At 32.9% G+C, this 23,868-nt stretch overlaps 1 protein-coding gene across 1 annotated transcript in view; it reads left to right on the forward strand.

The window, feature by feature from the left end:
• LOC143910464 (gustatory receptor for sugar taste 64f-like) overlaps nucleotides 1-23,868 on the forward strand; it is a 59,347-nt gene that overhangs the window by 31,399 nt on the left and 4,080 nt on the right. The window lies entirely within an intron of this gene.

Here is a 23,868-nt window from a genome sequence, read left to right on the forward strand (position 1 = left end):
GTTTATTTTATCGGAGAGGTTTTGAAAAAACGATGAAAACCATTTCAGAATAATTTGAATTTAATAAAAGGATAAAGGGTATAAAATCATTTACGTCATTGCATTATTTTAAACCAAATTTGAGGGCCATGAATTTATGATACCGCAAAAACCCGTTGAAAAACCTTACATATTGTTATGTCCTGACGGACTGGAGACACAAAAAAATGATATCTGATTCACAAGCAGATCAATGTTTGATCTACGAGCAAACCAGATAAACACTTTAATGTTTCCGTTAATAAAAGTCACTTTGTTTTTCTTATTAGTTTAGAATTTATTGTATTCTTTATAATGTTTACAATATTAGCCTAAGAGATTTTATAGGCACCCTTTTACTAAAAGGTCCAGATCACTTCGATGATTTTATGTTTAAGTTTATGAGCGCTAGTTTTAACAAAGGGTTTTACAAGGTTTTCACTAGGCTTTTCACAAGAGTTCACAAGAGTTTCACAAGGGTTTCACAAGGGTTTTCACAAGGGTTTTCACAAGGGTTTTCACTGAGTTGAGTAGAGAAGTAAAGCACAGTTATACGTAGTGTTGTTCAGGATAATCTGCCTTATCGAGGTTTGGGTATCCCCTTTTATACTAAAGAGATGACGTTATTGCTTGTGTTATCTTATCGAATATGGTTTCCGTTTTCATTGCTTTGATACGGATTCGTCTGATGTGACCGTATGTGGTCATCTTTGGTAGGAAGCAGATAAGACTTCCGTTCTAAATATCGGGGTTATGAGATCATAACATCCCTCCCTTCTTAAAGTAATTCACTAATATTTGAATTTAGTGAATTTGAATTGAATTTAATCTTTGTTCGGCTGTCATAGGCGAACTTTCATCATCTAGAATTTCTACGTTACTTGATTCTAAATTATTTCTTTTCTTGAAGTGTATATCGAATCTGGACTTATTTTTACAATATGTTTTAGCTATGTATCCTTTAAGCATAAAGGTTATAATTATACTTATGATTATAATTATTGTTAAGGATATATATAAAAGTACATGTGAATGTTTCACAATGATTGGTTGATTTTGATAATCTTCCAATTTGTCGTTGAATTTTTCCAGTTTATTTATTGTATTAATTGAATTTGAAAGTTCAACGTTTTCTAGTTCAATAGGATCTACGTTATATAAGGAGCTGTTAAAGTCTTTAAGTAGACAACATTTATCGTTAATGATGTTAATATTTGAGTATGGATTCTCATATTCTACTTGTAATTGATCATTAGATGAGATTTTTATAAGTCCATTATAAGTTTTACAATTCTTGTCTAAACTTAACATTCCTGTATGTATCAATTCTACAAATTTACTGATTTTATCTTTACATTCTATTTTAATTCTGGCATTTTCAGATAAGGTATATAACCATCTGTTAGCTGTGAGCTTTTGCCAAAGGTTTATTTTTCCTTTTATATTTCTAGTTCTGCAAGATTCTGGAATAATTCTTACATTATTGATTAGTAGACTGGGTTCACATTCATTATTTTGATGGACTGACAACAGATTCAGTTCCGTGCATACATATTTTTCGTTACTTATAATCTTACATTTTTCCTTTATTATGTCAAACATGGCATAAGTTAGTTCGTCTTTTGACTTTATTATATAATTCTTATTTGGTAGTATTAGTGAGTAGATGTCAGTATGATCATCGTGTGGAATTGGTAGTGGATACATTTTGTAAAGTTTGTATTCGTTTGAAGTTACTAGTGGTATTTTTAGTAAATATATTATTTTTCCATAAGTGGAATATACTATCAATTCTCCTATGTCCATTAACGTATGTGAGGTTTCATATCTAAGTGGTAATGGCAATTCATATCCACTGGGTATCATTTTTGATTTATCTTCTAATTCTTTATATAAGGTTGCTGGTGATAATATGTCTGGGTGTAATATTTGCTGTTTTGCGAAAAGAATGGAGTAAATTATTGTCTCTATTCTATCTCTTAATCTATCTAGATTTAAAGTTAATAATTCCGTTTGTTCCCTATAAACTGAGTTCATTTCGGTAAAGTCTATTTCTAATTTAGTTTTATTTAATAGTAAATCTATTTTATTTAATCCTATATTCAGGAGTTTTTCATTATTATTAAGGTTAACAATTGTTTTGTTAAAGCTATTTATTGCGTCTTCTGTGACGTGTATCTGACCTTTCATAAGTTCTATTATGTGGGTCTCGTCTTGGTTTATTTTATCGATTGATTCGTCATAGTATTTAGCGTCTTCTGCATCTAAGGTTCCGAATACGGTTTTCAATACTGTACCTATTCCGTCTATAAGTCCTCGCTTGGTACGTTTTCTTGATACTAAATAAGTTATATCTTGGTATTTATTCTTGATTTCTTCATATAATGATTCTAAAGGATTAAGGTGTTTATTACATCCTACTTTTCTAATATTTTTTCTAATAAATTGACATTTCGTTGAAAGATTTGTAAGTCCTTCGCGTATTTGATCTAATTCAAGTTGAATAATAGTTGTATTAATATATGTTAGTACGTTCCAGCTTTCTTCGCTTATTTTGATCGTTCCGATTTGATTGAAGTAAAGGCCGCTGCCTTTTGGAATGGTAGTGATGTTTTGTGAGGATGCGAGTCTGGTGGTTAGGATGAGCAATCTGAAATATTTTATCCATAGAATGGTTTTATAATGTTTTTATGAACGCGTTTCAATCGGTTATTTTCGATTCGAATGGTGATGGTTTGATTATTATGTATTTCAGTAATGCGATATGGACCTTTCCAGTTCGCAGTCAGCTTCTTGTTTAATGAACGTGGTATAATATTCATTTTTAACAGTATTAAGTCATTCACTTCGTAATTGTAGTCGTGAATGTTCTTATCGTAATTTCTTTTAGCTTGTATCTTGGCGCGAATTATGTTTTCTCGTGCAAGATTTCTTATTTTTGCTAATCTGAATTTTAACGTATTTATATATGTTCCATATGTTACGTCTGGTTCTAATTCATTCAGTGAACTAGGTAGTATTGGCGTATGTCCGAATACTAGTTCGTAAGGTGTGAATTTAGTTGCGGTATGTTGTGTTGTATTATAACACAGCATTGCGAATGTTAATAATTCGTCCCAATTGGTATGAGTATTGTTTACAAAGTTTGTTAAATAATCTTTAAGAGTTGAATGGGATCTTTCTAAGGCTCCATTAGTTTGTGGATGGTATGCCGTAGTTTTGAAATGTTTTATTTTTAATAATTTTGTAAGTTCTTTCGTGATGTTACTTGTAAATTGAGTTCCTAAATCCGTAAGTAATGATTTCGGTATTCCGTAATGTGAGAAATGTGTGATAAGGTTAATTGCGATTGTTTCTGAATTTGTTATTTTTATCGCGTACGCTTGAGAATATTTTGTCAAGTCATCTTGTACAGTTAGAATATATTTATTTCCCTTTTCGGTTTCGTTTAATGGTCCTACAATGTCTATGGCTATTCTTTCAAATGCCGTCGTTGATGTAGTGGTAATTTCCATTGGTGCCTTGTATTTATGTCTATCAGTTTTGTTTTTCTGACAATCAATACAGTTTTTTATATAATTTAATATGTCGTCCTTCATATTGATCCAAATATATTTAGTTTTTATTCTAGCTAAGGTTTTCATCAATCCTGTATGTCCTGCTGTTGGAGAATTATGATTTTCCTTTAAGATGATTGGTATTTGGCTAGATGTTGGAGTTATTAATTTATTATGACATATTAGTATTTTTATGTTTGTATCTTTAAATATGAATTCAATCATGAGTTTTATTTTAGCAGTTGACATAGTGTCATATTGATTTTGGAAATTTGCTATTGCTAATTGGTCAATGTTAAATTCGATTAATTTAATTTTTAAATTAACTAACGTTTCGAATATTATCTTAGTTTCGGTTTTATCGAAATAGTGAACTTTAGTGAAACAGTGAAAGTATTTCCTTTTAAAATCTTTTGATTCTGTTAGTATCACATCTTTTAATTGCTTTTCTCTTTCTGATAACATTTCTTGACTGGATAAGTCTTCTAATATGGATAAACAATAAGGGTTGTTTTCATCAAGGTCTAATGATGTTGGATACGCAATATTTATATTGGTTAATAAGTATCCGTTCGTTTCCGTAACGTTTTCGTTGTTTTCGGTTGTTCCTAGTTTTATTGTTCTCATAAAGTTTTTAAAGTTAATTTCGCTAGAAGAATCTATCTCTTGTTCGTTATCTGAAGGTTGGTAATTTAATTGAATATCTGGTTCTTCATCGAACAGGTTTTCGTTGAAGTCCATGGTTTCTTCGTCAAGATCGTCTCTTGTCCGAATTAGTTCGTCTATATCAGGCGTTCTGATAGGTGATAAAAGTTCTGAGTCGTTTATCAAGTCGTAAGTTATTGGATTTACGTTAATTGGTTTTATATATAATTGTATATTTATTTCCGAGTCTCTAAATACGTATTGTATCATTTGTTTAATTCGTTTCCATGTTAAATTATCTTCTCCACTAGCAAGTTTTGGTATAGCTAGGGTTTTGATTTTATCTTCCTTTAAAAGATCTCTAAGGTTTTTAAGCGTTTGAAAGACATTTTCATATGTCGGTTTGTCAAAGTATTTTGCTTTCGTTACTAAATGATAAATTATTTTATTCTCGAATTTTGAATGTAATATATCTGTTATATCTCGTCTCGTATTAATTAATTCATTATAGTTTTTTATTATTCCTTTTATTTCTTCTGCAATGCCTTTAGACATTTTCAGATCTTTAGAAACGCAGTGTGCAATATTACTGTCGCTTTCTAATAATGATTTCTGTATTTCCTGCATTTTTAAATTGAGTTTAGTGTGATCATATCGTAAAAATGATTCATAGCTTTCATTTTTGATTCTAGATAAGAAGTCTGCGTTACAGTTAATTCTTCCTTCTTTATACTGAATATCATAATCATATTCCTCTAGTCTGAGTCTCCATCTAATAAATTTAGATGTACCGGGCTTTTGCATTTCGAATAGATATCTTAAGGGTCTGTGATCGGTATAGATAGTAAACTTCCTGCCGTACAGATATGGTCTATAATGTTCTACTCCCCAAATTATAGCTAATAGTTCTTTTTCTATAGTACTATAATTAATCTCTGCCTTGTTGAGAGTTCTAGAGCCGTAAGAGATTGGTAAGTCTTTTCCTGATTTTCCTTGGCTTAATACTGCGCCTATTGCATAGTCTGATGCGTCAGTAGTCAATATAAATTGTTGGGTAAAATCTGGGTATTGTAATATTGGAGTTGAGGTTAATTGTTCTTTAAGAGTGTCAAATGCATTTTGCTGTTCATGACCCCAATTAAATATTGTATCCTTTTTTAACAAGGTTGTTAAAGGTTTAATGGTTTTACTAAAATCTTTTATGAATTTACGATAATAACTAGCTAATCCCATGAATGATTTGATTTCCTTCGGTGTCCTAGGTTCTTGGCATTCCTTGATGCACCTAATCTTGTCTGGGTTGGGTAATACTCCCTTATCAGTTATTATATGGCCTAGATAAGCTACCTCTGTTCGTAAGAATTCGCACTTATCTGGTTGTAATTTTAGGTTATTTTTCGCAAGTTTGTCGAATACCTTTTCTAGTTTTATGTTATGTTCCTTAAGCGTGGTTGCATATATAACGATGTCATCTAAATAGACAAAGCAACTCGTACCGTTAAGTCCGCTTAATATGTTATTCATCAGCCTTTGAAAAGTGGCTGGTGCATTCTTAAGGCCGAATGGCATACGATGATATTCGTAGTGTCCATTGGGTGTAGAGAACGCGGTTTTTATAATGTCTTTTGAATCTACTTTGATTTGATGGAATCCGTTTGCTAAATCTAAAGTGGTAAAATATTTACTTTTTCCTAGTTGGTCAAGTATTTCATTTATGTTTGGAAGAGGATATGCATCTCCTATGGTGATGTTATTTAATTGTCGATAGTCGATAACTATTCTCCATTTCTCTTGTCCTGAGGCGTCTTTCTTTTTGGGTACGACCCATAAAGGCGAGGACCAAGGAGAAGTTGAAGGTTTGATTATGTTTTCGTTCAACATTTTCTCGATCTGATCGTTTACTTCTTTTTTATGAACTTCTGGATACCTATATGATTTATTATGTATTGGTTTATCCGAGTTAGTTATGATTTTATGTTCTATGCAATCCGTAGATGTTAATTTATCTCCCGTCAAATGAAATATATAATGATATTTTTCGCAAAGTGATATTAATGACATTTTTTCTTCTGGATTCAAGTGATCCATTCTAATAGTTTTGTTCAATAATTCTTTTCTATCTTCGATTTTAGATCTATTGTCTCTATCTAATTTATATACTTCTTTATTCATTGGCTTTAATTTTATTTCCAATGTTTCTAGCGTAATACTTTTTTCCGTTAGATTTAAAATTGTGCATAAAGCTTTAGAGTTTTTATTTACTTTAACTATGGCTTTAGCGAGATATACTCCTGGTATATTTAATTCTTGTTCAACAATGCCTTCCTCTATTTCAGGGTTAAGTACATTGATTTCTATTAAAGTTTCTGTTCTTGGTTTTAAAATATTAATATGATTTTCGTTATCATAATTTTCATTTACAGAATTATTATTTTCATTTAAATTGTTATAATTGTTATTTTCATTTAGATTGTTATAATTGTTATTTTCATTTAGAGGACTTTTATGTTTCAATTTTATTTTTAGGCCGTTGTTTAAAATCAATAGATTATTCGCGTAATCTAAGGTTGCCTTCTCTTTTTCTAAGAGATCTCCTCCGATTATCCCGTCATAATCGAGGTTTAAACTATCATCATCTTGGATGACTTGAAACTTATTACTGAGCCGATAACCATCAATATTGAGGTTAATAAAAATACTTCCAAGGGCTTTGATCGTGGAATCACCGGATATTCCGTTTAGATGTATATTTTCGTCTATCAACGAAACAGTTTCATCTATGCAATAATCTTTTATTAAAGATATTCCTGCCCCAGTGTCGACAAGGAATGATCTCGAGATGTAGTCATCTCCTTTCGGTATACTAAGTCGAAGGATTTTCATGTTTCCCAGACTGTAGTCACCTAGATGGTAGATTATTGGATCTAAAGCAAATCGGTTGAGTCGATCCGAGCATCGACCGATTGCCGCCCGTTTTTTGATCTATTGATCATGTGGAGATGCGTCTTTTGCGCATTCCGATTGAAGTTTTGCTGCGGATTACGATCTTTGTCGTCCCGTCTTACGAATTTATTTTGAGGACGCACGGGAGCGTTGGTTCCCCAATTAAAATTACTTATGGGTCGCTCTACGGCGTTGCCCTGATTGGCTCTCTTATAACACTTATCGATTAAGTGTCCTTCCTTTTTGCAAAATTTGCATACTTTTTTAGTTGCCTCGTATGTGTTAATGTTTAAATTTTTAAATTTACTAGTAAAATCGCGATTATTCCGATTTACGTTTCCCGATTTTTTATAACAATTATTAGCCGTGTGGCCATCTTTATTGCAGATGCCACATCGTTTTCTGGTAAAATCTTGAAGCTTGTTTATCCTTTCTTCTTCAAGCGCTATGTTTATTGCTTGGTTTAAGGTCTTTGGGTTTCTTGCTCTAAGAATTGTAGCTAATGAGCTATGTATTCCGAAGTTAAATACTTGAAGACTAAGTTCTTCGATGCTTTCTATCTTGCCTTTTGCCATTTCCGTCGTGGCCGTTTGTTTTATGCAAACTAGGCAATCTTTAACGCAGGTTTCAATCCTGTTAACGTAAGATGCTACTTTCTCACTGGCTCCTTGTTTTGTTTGTTGGAGTTCCATGAGCAATTGCGCGTAATGTTTCCTTTCGCCGAAATTCCTCCGTAGGATTTCTTTAAGTTCGTTCCATGATTTTATATCATGATTTGCACATACTATTGCCGCTTTATCTATTAATGATGCTAAGATATATTTAAAGAGTGTTTCTGTTTGAGACGGACTAGCCATTAAAAGAGTTCTATCGCAATTTGTCAAGAAGATTTCGAGCGTGTCCCTATCTCCATTGTATGACGTTATGAACTTGAATAATATTGTTAAAAATATTTCACCTATTGTGAATTTTGTTAATGCTTCTGATACCTCTGGTATTGGACTTTCACCTGAAGTTCCAACCATTTTGAGTTTAATTAATTGATTAATTGCAAAGTTTAAGAAGTGAGTTTAATAATTTGTTATAATTTTCCTTTGCAATGAGATTACCTTTCGTGTGTAGTGTGTGTTTGTGTATTTGTGTATTTGTGTGTGTGTGTGTGTGTGATTACAGTGTTCGTACAATTTTATGGTTAGTATTTATAATAAAGACCTACATTAAAATCTTCATCGTGGTTGTTGTACTGCTGTAATGTGTAGAAGAAGAATTCTCTCTCTCTCTCTCGTGATGTGAAGTGAAGTAAGGTGAAGTGATGCTGTTAATGTTGTAGATGTAGTAGTCGTAGTCGTCGTCGTAGTCGTGGAGTCTTGGCTTCCTTGAAGAACGAAGTTCACCACCTTGCGCGATCCGCGAAGATGTTGGTTGCCAGGATTTGAATCCGTCGATGTGTCTTGGGTGATACTGTTCCAACGTGTCGATTGAGCACGGCGTTACGTGAACGCGATTCACGAATGAATATCTGGGTGAGATGAGTCTCTTCCAGCGAAGCAATATCTTGACAATGACTTTTCCAAGTTTGTAGACTTAATTGACGTAGAAATTCTTTTGAGATGGAGTTTCTATTTGACTGTCTTCTGTGTGAGGTTTTCCTTTAGGAATCCCACCACGCTGCCACCATTTTATGTTATGTCCTGACGGACTGGAGACACAAAAAAATGATATCTGATTCACAAGCAGATCAATGTTTGATCTACGAGCAAACCAGATAAACACTTTAATGTTTCCGTTAATAAAAGTCACTTTGTTTTTCTTATTAGTTTAGAATTTATTGTATTCTTTATAATGTTTACAATATTAGCCTAAGAGATTTTATAGGCACCCTTTTACTAAAAGGTCCAGATCACTTCGATGATTTTATGTTTAAGTTTATGAGCGCTAGTTTTAACAAAGGGTTTTACAAGGTTTTCACTAGGCTTTTCACAAGAGTTCACAAGAGTTTCACAAGGGTTTCACAAGGGTTTTCACAAGGGTTTTCACAAGGGTTTTCACTGAGTTGAGTAGAGAAGTAAAGCACAGTTATACGTAGTGTTGTTCAGGATAATCTGCCTTATCGAGGTTTGGGTATCCCCTTTTATACTAAAGAGATGACGTTATTGCTTGTGTTATCTTATCGAATATGGTTTCCGTTTTCATTGCTTTGATACGGATTCGTCTGATGTGACCGTATGTGGTCATCTTTGGTAGGAAGCAGATAAGACTTCCGTTCTAAATATCGGGGTTATGAGATCATAACAATATGTATGTATGTATAACATGTCATGTAAAACAATCAAGAAAAAAAGTAGTTCGAGAAACAGTTGTCAAAAGTCGTTTTGAGAACTCTTTTATCAAAATGACTTGCAGAGCATCTCTAGCCTAGCCTATGAGACGCGGTATTATTTATCTTTAGGCAATAAAACTGCCACTCATAGTAAAAAAAAAACGTTTTGAATGAGTTCGTTCATTCGGTCCAAATATTTGAAAATATATAATTTCTTGTAAGGTCTTTGTAATATTTTATACGCATAAAATATTATTAAAGAAATTATACATTAGATGAACAGATGAGCGCTGGATGACAGTTATAGATGTAAACATAATTCGTTATACATATGTATGTATGTTTCGAATTTACAAAAGCGAAAGATATTAATTAGTAAAAATATACCTTATTAAATTATTGATAAACGAAATGAGCCTTAATTACTATAAACTATCATATAGATTTTAATGTGACTATAATAACACTGAGCAACAAAAACGAAAGCATTTAAATTGCAATTACCGCTCGAGTTAGTACGTTTAGATAAAAATAAAAAATATTGAAATAGAAAACCAATCCTTATAAACGAGGTGAAATAAAAAAATTGCCAAATAAATGCAAAATAGCACGGAGAAAAAATCCGTAAAAAAAATATTTTTTTGACTTTTAAAATTCGCTAGACAATTAATTATAAGTATTTTAAAGCAATGCAATATCACAATCAATAGGAAAAACATCTGACTATTGATTCCAATACTCACTTTGAGCACAGCAATACTAGGTTTTGAGTTAAAGACCGCAAAAGCCAAAAAACTGTAAAAATCGCGCATTTTTTTAAACGCTCATATCTCGTAAACAATCACCAACCAGCAAAAATCAATATCATATTCGAATTCAGTGGGTCAAAGTTAGTAAAGATTGGTTAGTCTCCGCTCTGGTAACTAAAAAACGTGATTTTTTGTGGCTCAATGTAATTTTCAACAATAACCATAGAACGGGAGATGTTTAAAATTACTTTAAAAAGCTATTTTTTTCGAGAATTGCCTCTGCGAATCGTAAACGATGTAATAATTTAATTATGGGAAAAGCCGAAAAAAATTATTCGAGCTCCGCGAACGAATTTAAGTATGCGCTTTTTTTTCGTAAACGTATTTCATCATTGAAAAAAAATATAATCTTGAAAACTTTGAGAATCGCTATTAGAAAATATTTTGTTATTATGTATAACTAATACAGTGTTGAGAAAATTGAGAATAGAGTGTGAATTTATCCAATTGATAAAACTGAAATATAACATTTAAAAGAAAAAAAAGTGTGTCCATTTGAAAAAAAACTAAAAGCACTGCGCGAAAGATTCAATCGATCATTTTTCTTTTATATTATTTTGGAGAATATGTAGGTACATATGATTTGTCATCTTACAATTATTTTTTGTGAAAAGGTGCTACACATGTATTTATAAAAGTACGTTTAATATAAAATTCCAGCAAATGTAATATAATATAGCGAAAAAAATTAATAGTATGATTCGTGTTGTTACGAAAAATTGGTAAAACTGAAACGAAAAATAAAGCGGTATAAAGCATATGTATGTAGGTAGAATATTTGTCAGTGCATCGGAAATTCCTATAACGCTCCGTTCGCGGTCGTTCCTTGCAAAACGCAGAGTTTACGTAAGCTTGGCGACCACTTCACCAGCGGGCCGTGTCGGTGGTCGCCCACGCGCCCTGGTCGCCCGGTCGCCGTCGGCCAGTCGATGATCGCCCAGTGCGATGGGCGCCCAATTGACGCAGGGCCCAATTGACGCAGTGTCCGCCAGTCTCGTCGTCCAATTGTCGCAGTGGCGAGTAACACTGATCGCCCAATCGTCCTGGGCGCCCAATCGTCACGTACCGAGAACGCACTACGAGTGGCGCGACACTGCGCGTCAAAGTTGCCTTTTGTACCAACTCTGATGTGCTGCGCTGCGTCGCTACAGCGGACTGTTGCCTAGTGCGGTCAGGGCTTAAATCTGGTGATGTTAGTGTAACGTAGAGATTAGGTGGGTGGCGCTCGTGGACCGATAGCTTACGAGCGCTAATCACCTGATCTCTCGTTCGCGCCAAAATGTCCTCGCCGAATGAATAAGCCGTATGTAACGGCCAATAGGATCGCCCCACTCATCGACCAATAGTTTACATGTGTATGTATGTATGTGTATTGCGCCCAACGGGTATAAATATGGGGCGCTCTCGGCTTGGAAACCATTCCAACCTGGAGCGCCGACGAGAATAAACGACTTCTACAACACTCCTGCGTCTTTCTCTCCGACTCTGGAAGCCCTTTCTTCACGTCCACGCAACATTGGTGTCAGTCAAGTGGAATCGGAGATGAGCAGAGCAATGAAGAAATAGAAATCGTCGGCGACCGAAGAAATCTGACGAAAGCTGAGCTACTTCGTGCCATGGACAGAAATCGGCAAGAATCTCTACGTTACAATAGCTTTATGAAAAACGTAGTTCGAAATTCAAAATCGATGCAGTCTGAGGCGACTAGGCTAGAGGCTAGCCGAATCGATTGAATTTTATTTTTTATTTTTATTTTTATTTTATTTTATTTTACGGTCAAGAAAAAATTGACCATTTTACATAATGGAAATGGAGAAAGAAAAAAAAAATAAATAACAATGAAATACAAAAGAAAAATAAATAACTAAGAATAATGCATATATGCATACAGAGAATAGATATATTTATAGAATGTAAAGGTGAAATCAGGACATTATTATTTGTAATGCTATAATTTGAAACATTGTTGTTATTTTTGACATACATAGATCGATCTGAAAAAATCAGCAAAAAGGTTAACAGAATCATTAATAGTGTCAACAAATTTACCGTTAAATTGAATGTTTTCTGGTATATATATTTTATTATTGTTTAATTCTTTAGTAAGTGACCAAAAATATTTGGAATTTGAATCGATATATGATTCTGTTTTTTTAATATAAAGTTTAAAGCATTTGGATATATGTAGTTTACACAAAGCTCTTAGTCTTAGTTTACCATGCACCCTTTTTTTATCTTTCGACTTAAGATCTCGATTTTCGATCTTTGCGTTTTCTGTAATTTAACATTCCGGCTCGTCACGGAGACCGCAAATGATGATACCAGAAACTAAGTTGATCTAGTACATATATACTGATTTCATGAAGGCCTTTGAAATGGTGGACCATAATATTTTATTTGTAAAATTAAGACGTTTTGTCTTGATGCAACTTCTCATAAATTATTATACTTTGAAAATTGGAGGCAATTTGTCTATTATCACCCCAATTCGTAAAGAGAATTTATTTCGCATTCTGGGGTACCTTAGGGGTCCCTATCCCTATCACCTAATTGGTGTTGAATTAAAGTTAGTGGATGATTTTAGCGATTTGGGCGTCTTATTTAAAATAATTTTTATTTTAAACGGCATATAGAAAATATTTGTTTGCCGGCCACAAAAATGCTGGGATTCTTATTACGAGCTAGTAAACCTTTCCAGAGTGCGTTGGTGCTTAAAATTATTTATGAATCTCTAGTACGTAGCATTCTAGAATTTTCTTCCATTATATGGAGTCTTACTCATGTTGAAGATTGAGAGAATCCAAAAACGGTTTCTCAGATATCTTTATATAAAATTATATGGTTATTATCCTAGGACCTAGTGCATTCCTACTAGGGGCGTTAGGCTTCAACTCATTGGAGTCTCGTCGTGTTAAAAGATCAAAGTATTATATTATATTTATCTTTTTCATTTTTGTAAAAATCTATTATTGGACTCGGATGTTACATATATTATTTATTTACTATTTGTTTTTTTATACTGTCTGTTGATTTTTCAATTAATAAAATAAAATAAAATAAAAATAAAGACTAGGCAGGTGTCTAGGAGCGCCATAGCCAAGGGGCGTCCTCTTATTTTCCTTTTTTTGATTATTAAATTGAAAAGAAAAAAAATTGGCTTTCTTTAAACTTTAAAACATTTTATATTTAACTTAATTTTTCTACTCGAAATAACAATATTGACTATAAAATATTATGATTTACAAAGAACGTAGGAAGTCAACTGTCAAATATCAACGACTTGCGAATAAAACTTGCCAAAAATAAATCATCGGCACAAGTTGTTACTTGGAACTGTGTTTTAATAAAATTCTGCTGAAATATGTATGCTTATATCAGGAATGAATTGCTTCACAAAATTAAATTTCTTAACCAATCATATTCCAACGAAGAAATGTCAATCCATAAAATTCTTCAATTCATTGTTGATTATAAATTAATGCCAAATTTATTCTTGCATAGCTATCCGTATTTTTCTAATGTTATCCATTTCTGTGGCGACCGCGAAAAGGAGCTTTTCTAGACAGAAGTTAATAGAAACCAGTTTAAGATCATTTATTAATCAGGAGCGATTAGACAGTTTGGTTATTATATCCATTGAACGAAAACATCTAGATATGAAATAATTGATTACAAATTTTGCATCAGCCAAAGCCATAAAAACTTTTATTTGAAATCTTTTTTGAAAAACAGATCCATTTTATATATTTTTATTACATACCTCCTTTACGTTTCACATGGCATTCGTCTTAGTGGTCATTTTTATCTCTTATCCGATCGTTTTCATACTTTGCCATATTGCTCATTTTGGTCATCAATATAAGTAAACTAGTGTAGGGCCCGTTGATTTCAACGGGTGGTTTCGAAAAGAAATTGAAACTCGAATAAAAATAAAGTTAAAGATATGGAATCGACTGGTTTCGGAAAGACAAAGGCACAAAAAAATGAAAATTATGAAAAAAATGAAAAATATGAAAAAAATGAAAAAAATGAAAAATATGAAAAAAAATGAAAAAACTGAAAATAATGAAAAAAAAAATCAAAAAAATGGAAATAATGAAAAAGATGAAAAAACTGAAAATAATAAAAATATGAAAAAAATGAAAAATATGAAAAAAAAAATTTTGTTCCCCATACTGGTTGATGGTTGATCATAAGAAATCGGAAATCGAAAAAGATTGTCGAAGAAAGCCGAAGATACGCGAATGATTGGTTCCCCATACTTCTATAGGATAATCGAATATTAAGTAATTTTAGAGCGTTTTTTCTGTCGAGGCTGTAGTCTAATGGCTAGCGACCTGTTCTGGGCGAGGGGGCCTTAGTTCGATTCCGTGATTTGGAATTAATTTTATTTTTCAAATATCGCTAAAATATAAATTAATTTCAATAATTTCAATTAAAAATATATATTTAATTGTTTTATATGAAAAGAAAAAAAATGGTTCAAAACCTCGCTAAATAAAATTATTAAAATTACGTATTTTTATATGGCGAGAAAGAATATTTCAATTAATGTTTAAAAAAAAAAGGCGAAATGAAAAATTGGATTTGGCGTGATGTCCGAGACCATTAGCTCAATTTAGACCCATATTCAGGCTATTTGGGGTGATCGGTTCGAGTCGCGACAAAGTCGTCTCGTCGAAAAATGAATTAATCGATTTTTATCGATTCGTTCATTATGTTCGGCGAGAGTTAGGACACACACACACACACACACCCACACACACACACACACACACAGATTACCGTCTTTATATATATGATGGAGCCTCCGCCATTACGATGGTGCAAATATATCGTGTAAGACGCGTTTGTAATTTGCCCGCCGACATTCTACATATTTGACGTTTACGGTTGACGTTTGTTTGTTAGTTTTAATTATTTAAAATAAGTTCCATAATAAGGTTTTCCTTTTTAAATTTAATTATATCCATTTTATTAATATTATTCAAATATTGAACATAAAACGTGCCTATTTTTAATAAAAATTTGTATTTTTTTTGTTTTTATTTCTAAAAATATTTTTCTTCAAGTTTTATTTTTCACAGTCCAAGACATCGTCTGTATCCGTCGGGGAACACTGAACAAACTAATGATTTGGGAGTCCCCGCTATCTTCAGTGTTGTCACTCGATAAGTATGCATTCGTCATTAGTAGTCACCGGACCCAGAAGGTGCCGCGTATTGTTCAAAGGTTGTAAATGCATTGTTTAAGGTTTGCCGAACCTTTTTTACAAAGGATTTACAACAATGGAACAATGGATAGCACTGTGACTATCCTACCTCTAGTCATTAGTCAACGATAAAATTATATCGATTTCTAAAATTAAGTAATCTTCAAAATTTACATGTACTTCATACTTTTTTCTAGTTCAGTAATAACATTTAGTATCTACCCTAAACTTTTTTTAGACTTTTTTTAGAAGACGCGTAAGGTTTGTGGTGTGATGACTTTATGTGTCAGATGGTGGTCTCCGTGGCGAACCGGAATGTTAAACAAGCGGAATGATCTTTAATAAAAAAAGTTTTTTAAAAACATACCTCTTCTATAATTTGTATATAAAATTATTATTTTGAATAAAAACACTATGTTTAAAACTAACAAACAAACATCAACCGTAAACGTCAAATAGAATGTCGGCGGGCAAATTACAAACGCGTCTTACACGATATATTTGCACCATCGTAATGGCGGAGGCTCCATTTACTTATATTGATGACCAAAATGAGCAATATGGCAAAGTATTAAAACGATCGGATAAGAGATAAAAATGACCACTAACACGAAAGCCATATGAAACGTAAAGGAGGTATGTAATAATAATAAAAACGTAAAGGAGGTATGTAATAAAAAGTAGCATATATGAATAGGTATATTTATTACACCTGAAATTACGATTGTTTTCTTCAGTAAAACTGGTTTTTAAGTCTACAAACTCTCTTTGGCTTAATTCGTTAGTTGTAGTCTCTTCATCACGATTTTTTTCAATTTCAATTCTATTTTCAATCTCATTAGCCAATATTCAAAATTCATGCCAGTGTACTCAACGTCATGTTTTAATTCAAATCTTCGTATACACAATTCCCTGAAAGATGTATATGTTTAATTTAGCATATGGTTAAAAAAAAACGACAGTGGATACTGTGTATAAGTGTAGCACAATTTTCAGGAAATTGCGTCACATCACAAATATTTTGTTATGAAAGGAAAATAACACAGTTTGGCTTTACATGACAACATTCAATATTCAACAATGGGAACAATTGAGTGTTGTGAAGAACGACAACCATCAAGATTTATTTTTCAATTGTGCCTACACCAACAAAAAAGAGCTTCAGCATAGGGTGACCAAATAAATACATACATATTTAGATATGTAACTAAAAACTTGAAACTGTTTAAAGTTGTGATATTTATTTCATTCGTCAAATCTCAATTAAATATGTAATTATTAATAGATGTAAAAATTTATTTATTTCATATACATTTTCCCTCAGAAATAAAAGTTTACAAATAAAATTAATGAAAACGTCTTGTAAGCTCACAATATAATGGTGCTCTTCTTTTTACAAGGCATTTTTAATAATAAAACATAATTAAAAGTATAAACAAAAAACTTTTCATAAAATTCTGTGTTTTTACAGTGTATAAGTACCAACAACAAAATATAGCCCCTAATTTGGTGGTTCTTAATGAAAATTGATAAAACCGAGCAATAAAAAAAATCACGTCTTTTACTTACCGGTGTGGAGACTAATCAATCTATACTAAGTAGAGTTTCCAATCCGAATATTCGAATATATTCAGCCTATTTTAAACTATTCGTTATTCGAATATTTGAGCAATTATTCGAATAATATTGGTGAATTTTTTTAATGAAATTTTAATAAAATATTTTGCAAATTTAGAATTATAATACAATTTTATTTTAACTCGAAGTGTGTAACGCAATAGTCGAATAAAAGACGAATTAGTCGTCGACTCGGAGTCATTTTATTGCCTCAGTGCAATGGATTCGTGGAACTTAACATTGGAATTTCTCGCTTTAGAAATTAAACTTATGTATTTTACGAAAGAGAACTTATTGCAGCGTTTATTTGAAACGAAAACGAAAATACAGTCGAAGCGGGAACGCAATTTTTATGGATAAGCAAAAATATTTCCTTTTATTTATGGTTTTTTGAAATTGTTTGTTTCGGAGTTCATAGTGACACGTTATCGATCCGGGTATTTTTTCTCAAATTAAAAATATTGATTGAACGCGCGTCCACGTTATAAAAGTACGTTTTTCAAATTCCAAAAGGTTACAAAAAGATTTCAAGTACTTGGATAACTTTAAAAAAGAACCGAAGCTTTTGATATCCTTCTAAAATCTTTATTAACAACTAAGCCAACGTCAACTGCTACTGAAAGAGTGTTCTCCACAGCAGGAATAATAAAAACAAAATTAAGGGCGAGATTAAATTTTGAAACATTTAACGCATTATTATTTTTAAAATATGTATTTTTAAAATTAAAATAAAGTTTATGTATGACGATAAACTTACTTTTTCTTTTTATGTGAACCCCACTCATTTTAATTATTTTGAATTAATATTTCACACTGTTTTCTATTGTTTAAAACTATTCGAATATATTCGAATATTTCGAATTTTATAATTCGATATTCGAATAGTTGATGAAGTCGAATAATTGGAAACTCTAATACTAAGTTAAGCTTGCTCTTGTTCTTAGATATGAGCGTTTAAAAAAATGTGCAATTTTTACAGATTTTTCGCTTATTCAAATTCTAGTATTGCCGTGCCAAAAGTGAGTATTGGAATCAATATTCAGATGTATTTCTATTGAATTTTTATTGCTTTGAAATGCTTATAATTAATTATCTAGCGAATTTTAAAAGTCAAAAATATATTTTATTTTACATATTTATTTTTTATAATATTATAAGCTAATTCCGCTAATTTTTGACTTTTCCATCAAATGCATATAACGAAACATTATACATACATATATAATTGAGCTAAACACCGAAAGAATTTCAAAGATGGTTACCCTAATTTACCAGTTTATTGATGATAGACATCAATAGCCAAGTTATTCTACACACGAACACCTATAAAAGATATCGAAGTAATAAACACGCGAAATTTAAATACGCGATCAACTTAAAATAATTTAAAATGCCAATTAAATGGATTTGGCGTATTTCGCAACGTACGATCTCGCCCAAGTAAGTACTGCTATTTTTCGTTTCCACATAAATTCTGGTCACATTGATATGAAGGGTTTAGCGTCAGAGCGTCACAAAGATTATTATTAATCGGAATGTAATAATTCGTAGATATCCAATTTCATTCCACGAGAATAATTAACAAACACGCGATTGTGTTTGCTTACAAATAAAATCAGATAATGAATCGGTAACGACCAGATAACGCCGGTTCACTCTCGTACAGTCCACCTCGTCCACATTTGAAAGGGGATCCCCAATCAAACTGATGATTTGTAAGTCCCCGCTATCTTCAGTGGTTCACTCGATAACAATGGTTCGGTGATTACTGGTCACAAAGTACTCGTCACAAAGTCACTAAAATCTCTATAACTGAACATCTGGCAGCCGAAAAGTCCATCATACTAACGAGAACTTGAGTGCTAAATATTGTGTATTCGCGATTTTCATGGCAATAATTGTCTTTGTGACCACCGCAATGTGACGAATAGTCCAATTACCTCGATAAATATTGTTACGGGGACGAGATGTTATAATTTACAAACGGTTTTAATGTTTATATTTTATTTCCCAAAAGAAGCATTTTGTGTTAGCGAGATCTATGCAGACATGTTTTGAGATGCATGATGCAAGTCTCGAACACAAATTATTATTTACGGATACAGGTTGCCAGTTTGGCAGTTTAATCACAAGTCTTTAATATGTAATACTAGTTAGACAATTCAATCGCAAGTGGTCTTCAATATAGTTAACATGAGCATATATAAAATTTCGAAAGAGACTTTGTATATATGTATGTATGGAACCTTCGTTCGTTGGATCGTAGACGACATTTTTTTTTCGATTCATAGGCGCCGATTCGATTTTTTTCGATTCAGAGGATTCGAAGTCCCCGGGGTGAAGGCACCGAGGGCAAAGCCCTAGGGGGCATAGCCGTCGGGGGCGAAGGCTCCGGGGGCGCAGGCGCCGGATTCTGGGATACATATAATTTCGAGAGAGACAGTATATATGTTTGTTTGTTCGTGACAGTCAATTTAATAAAAAAACAAATGAGTATTCAAATAAATTTATATAAAATGAAACTATTCAAATAAAACTATTCAAATAAATTTAATAAAATGTTTACTATTAGATTAGCCATGTTTAAGAGGTGTATATTACAAATACCGAGCGAAGCCGGGTAAAACTACTAGTATACAATAAGGGTTACAAATTCAACCAATCACAGTTTCGTAAAACAACTGGTGATTAAGATATAAAGTGACATTCATGACAGTTTTAGTATTTAATATTTATGTATGTATCCTTTGAGTGTATCGAGAAGTGGTTGGGTAAATAGATATATACAATTTGTCATTAGAAAAATGCAACTAAAGCAATAAAGATAATTAAAAACTGTAACACAACGTCCTTCCAGTCCTCCCGTCAGTTGGTAGCGGTGTTAATATTTAAAATGGCAACACCAGTGCCACCCTGCCGCGGGAAAGGAGACGAGCGGTGTCTTTCGTCCATTCGCACTTCGGTCGTCACGGGGCACAGGCGTGCCCCCCACCTCTATCTCTCCCAAGCCGTCTCCATCGCAGACGCGCCAAGAGATCAGCCATTTTGGAGAACCGCGGGACGGTTGAGTTTATGATAACTCCCTCCCCGAGTTCCAACTAATTCGTCACCTGTATCTCCACGCAGCTTCCTACCCCTGTGAGGGTTAACCTTTCCGTGGTAGCCAAGCGCTCCGGAAAGCCCCTAGAACAGTGGTTCTTAACCTTTTTGGAGGTACTGACCCCCACCAGTTTCATATGCGCATTCACCGAACCCTTCTTAATTGGAATCCTTCTTAATTGGCACCCAAATCATATGAGTCGGGTGTGTGTCTTGACATCCGCCGAACCCCCGAGACTGACTCACCGAACCCCTGGGGTTCGATCGAACCCAGGCTAAGAACCACTGCCCTAGAAGCATCAGCCGCTAGAAGACAGACCAGGTGACCCGAGAACCAGCTTTACAACAGCTGCGCTGCATCTATAGACGAGACGAAGACTTATCAGGAACCTTCACCATAACTACACGACATCTCAGGTCAGTCAATTCGTTCCCTTTGACCCCCACCACGGAACGAACGCACCTGGAAGAACGGATAACGTATTCCTTTCCGCCACCTGCTCTCCCAACGCGAGATCAATATTTTAAGATTTAGTATTTGACTTACATATGTATGCTTTGAGGGTATCGAGTAATGGTTGAGTAGACACCCAATTAGTCATGCAGATTAAGAAGGATAGTGATATTTGAAGGTAACACGAGTCGTGAGACAAAAATACAGCTAAACCAATAAAGATTTTGAAAGTCTCATAAATAATAAGAAATAACCTTTAAGGAAAATATCAATTAAACGTGCGCTCAAACAATCAAGAATAAAGAGTAATATAAATACATACATAGATTGTAAGATCTTTACCACATAAGATTATGCATTCGTATAGGTACCCTAAGCATTTCCTATATATATACCCTAAACTTTTTACAATATTACGTAGTAACAATAGATGAAGTTTTGTAATATTCTCGAAAATTCTCGGCTTGGATAATATTCCCGAGAATATTCTCCAAAAGATTATTACCGAGAATTTTACAACTACTATATGTAAGTAATGCATACATAAGTAAAAACAATTCTGAAATTTTTAATAATATTACTTCTACGCAGTAGGTATGTGATGGAACAGAATATATTATAGTAGTAGGATGTTTAGCTGTGGTATTGATTTTTGCAGTTCCCAAAGCAACCGTCAAAGCCCTTATTACCGGAAATCCAAAAGAAAATGTGAAGTATGCGGCTTGAACGACTCTACGAAGTGGTGAACAAATGCACCCTTCTTTCACAGCAACCCTGCCGCAAGATTAATTAAATATTTGATACAAAAATGAATGAAAAATTACATGAGTACATAAATAAACTCACTTGAGACTGTTAAAAAGTTGTAGACAGACAAAATATATGTTGTTCGTAAAAGACAATAAAACTATTCCATTCATGAATGTATCTATCTTCTTCACTTCCATTGACAAGTGTACATACTTCTCCAAAAAATGTCTGAAACATTCTATCACAAAGTTGAGTTTAAAAGATTAATATGTGTATGCTAGTTAATATTTTACACGATGTATGAATTTTTTACTTTTCCTTTCACATGAATTTTTCTGTTCCTGGAAAAATGCACTAAATTGCACTGAATAATGGCGCAGTTTCGAAAAGTCCTAATTTTCAAAGGTGCTCAAAAAGAACTTACGCAATAGAATTCCACAAAAAAAGGTTAGTAGCCCTGGATAATATACAAATAAATACCCCTTGACGTTTTTTTGTGGAATTCTGTTGCGTTAGTTCTCCTTGAGCTTTGGATGGATGTCTCGAGAGCACAACTATCTCGAGTGTAATTTTCCGGTCACCCATTTTTTCCACACCCCTGAACGTACCAAGCTGAAAATTTATATTTGTATTCTTTATGTACCAACTCAGAGTTGATAAGTTTTTGGCTGGAATTCGTAAATCAGAAGTAGTAATTTTTTATAAATTAAATTTTCATTATTTCATTAAATCTTCCTGATATTTTATTTTTATAATATGTATAGTGATGTTAAGAAATAATAAAAAAAAGAAATAAATCCGATAACTGGAAGTAGAACTTTTGTCTTGTGTAAGTTTCCCTACATTTGCGCTAAATTTATATCGTACATGCTGTTTTTTTATTAAATTTATTTGAATCGAAAAAAAATATATCGAATCGAAACCATATCGAATCGTCATGATAGAAACTTTGATTTGTTTTCGATGTTACCAACCAAATTACATACATACAAAGTCTCTTTCGAAATTACATATGTATATATTAGATTTCAATTTAGTCACTTGAAATGTGAAGAAAAAGTTTGAATAATTTATTTTGTTTCAGATCTCCTTATAAAGGAAATAAAAGCATAAAATTTAAACATAATTTGACATATGAAGGTAAACGTATTGTATGTTTGTGTACATAATATTTTTAGGTATTTTTAATGGAAACAAATTTAATGGTCTGTAACTTTTACAAAAGTAGTGTAATATGTAGATAATTAGTAATAAAAATAAGCGCTCATTAAACCGCTTATTGTTTTAAGTATTTTTTGACAAAAAGACAACTATCAAACAGTCAGTGACCGATAATATAACTTATTAATCATCTATTCACTGACTAATTGACACGAAGTTACTGACCAAATAAATACAGTACTTTTTTAAACAAACATTCTCACATACAGTATACATATATTTATGTACATTATTTATATTAGTTTCAGATTTATTTTCAGCCAAAAAGGCTTTTGATGCGCAAAATAAATCGTATGCAATTCACGAAGATACATTTCAAAGCGCTTTTGGAAAATTACTAACGGTGGGTCAGTTTTTTGGAATTTTACCTGTTGTCGGCGTGCTTTCTCCTCACGCTTCCCATCTGAGGTACGGATATTTATGTATAAAATTCAATTTTGCATAAACATATTTGCTTGCAGTTTGCACTCATTATTACGAGCGTCAATTCAAGGTAAACTTACATACTTGTTGTAAGTAATCGGGTAACAGAAGTATGTACATGACTATATCGTTATATTACTCAGTCGGATATGATGGCGCATACCTGTATCATAGGCAGTGTTAAGTGTTGCCAATTCAAAAAACAAACCTCTAAAAAAACAGTCTTTATACATACATACGGTAAACGGATTATTGCGCACATTTCGATCGCACAAACGTTATTCATCGCATGTGTGACACTCGATGGATGGAATTTCCAGGTGCCAGATGTTCCATGATCGAGATTTTAGTGACGTTTGCGAAATCGGTTTGTGCGGAATCATCACCGAACCATATATTCATACATATTATTTCAAATTTTTATTTACAACAGATTCAGATTTGTATAAATATTGTTTAGTTTCTTCTATTTTAAAGTCGTAGCGACGCAGCGCAACACATCAGAGTTGGTACAAAAGGCAACTCTGACGCGCAGTGTCGCTCAACTCGTAGTGCTTTCTTTCTCATACAATTTCATACAAGCAATATTTGGCCGCGCTGCGTCGCTGCAGCGCAGTGCTGCCCAGTGCGGTCAGACCTTTAATTTTACATAATTGAATGATTGTTTTTATTACGATCCTTCCAGGTAGACAGACTAAGCTTAATTCAAGATAAAAGTGACCATTCGTGATATTATATACATACATATATGCAATGGCGGATTATCGAACAGCAAAATTGGCGCATATCTGTGGCCTCTA

Source organism: Arctopsyche grandis, chromosome 4, assembly GCF_051622035.1.
Source record: "Arctopsyche grandis isolate Sample6627 chromosome 4, ASM5162203v2, whole genome shotgun sequence".
Classification (NCBI taxonomy): Eukaryota; Metazoa; Arthropoda; class Insecta; order Trichoptera; family Hydropsychidae; genus Arctopsyche; species Arctopsyche grandis.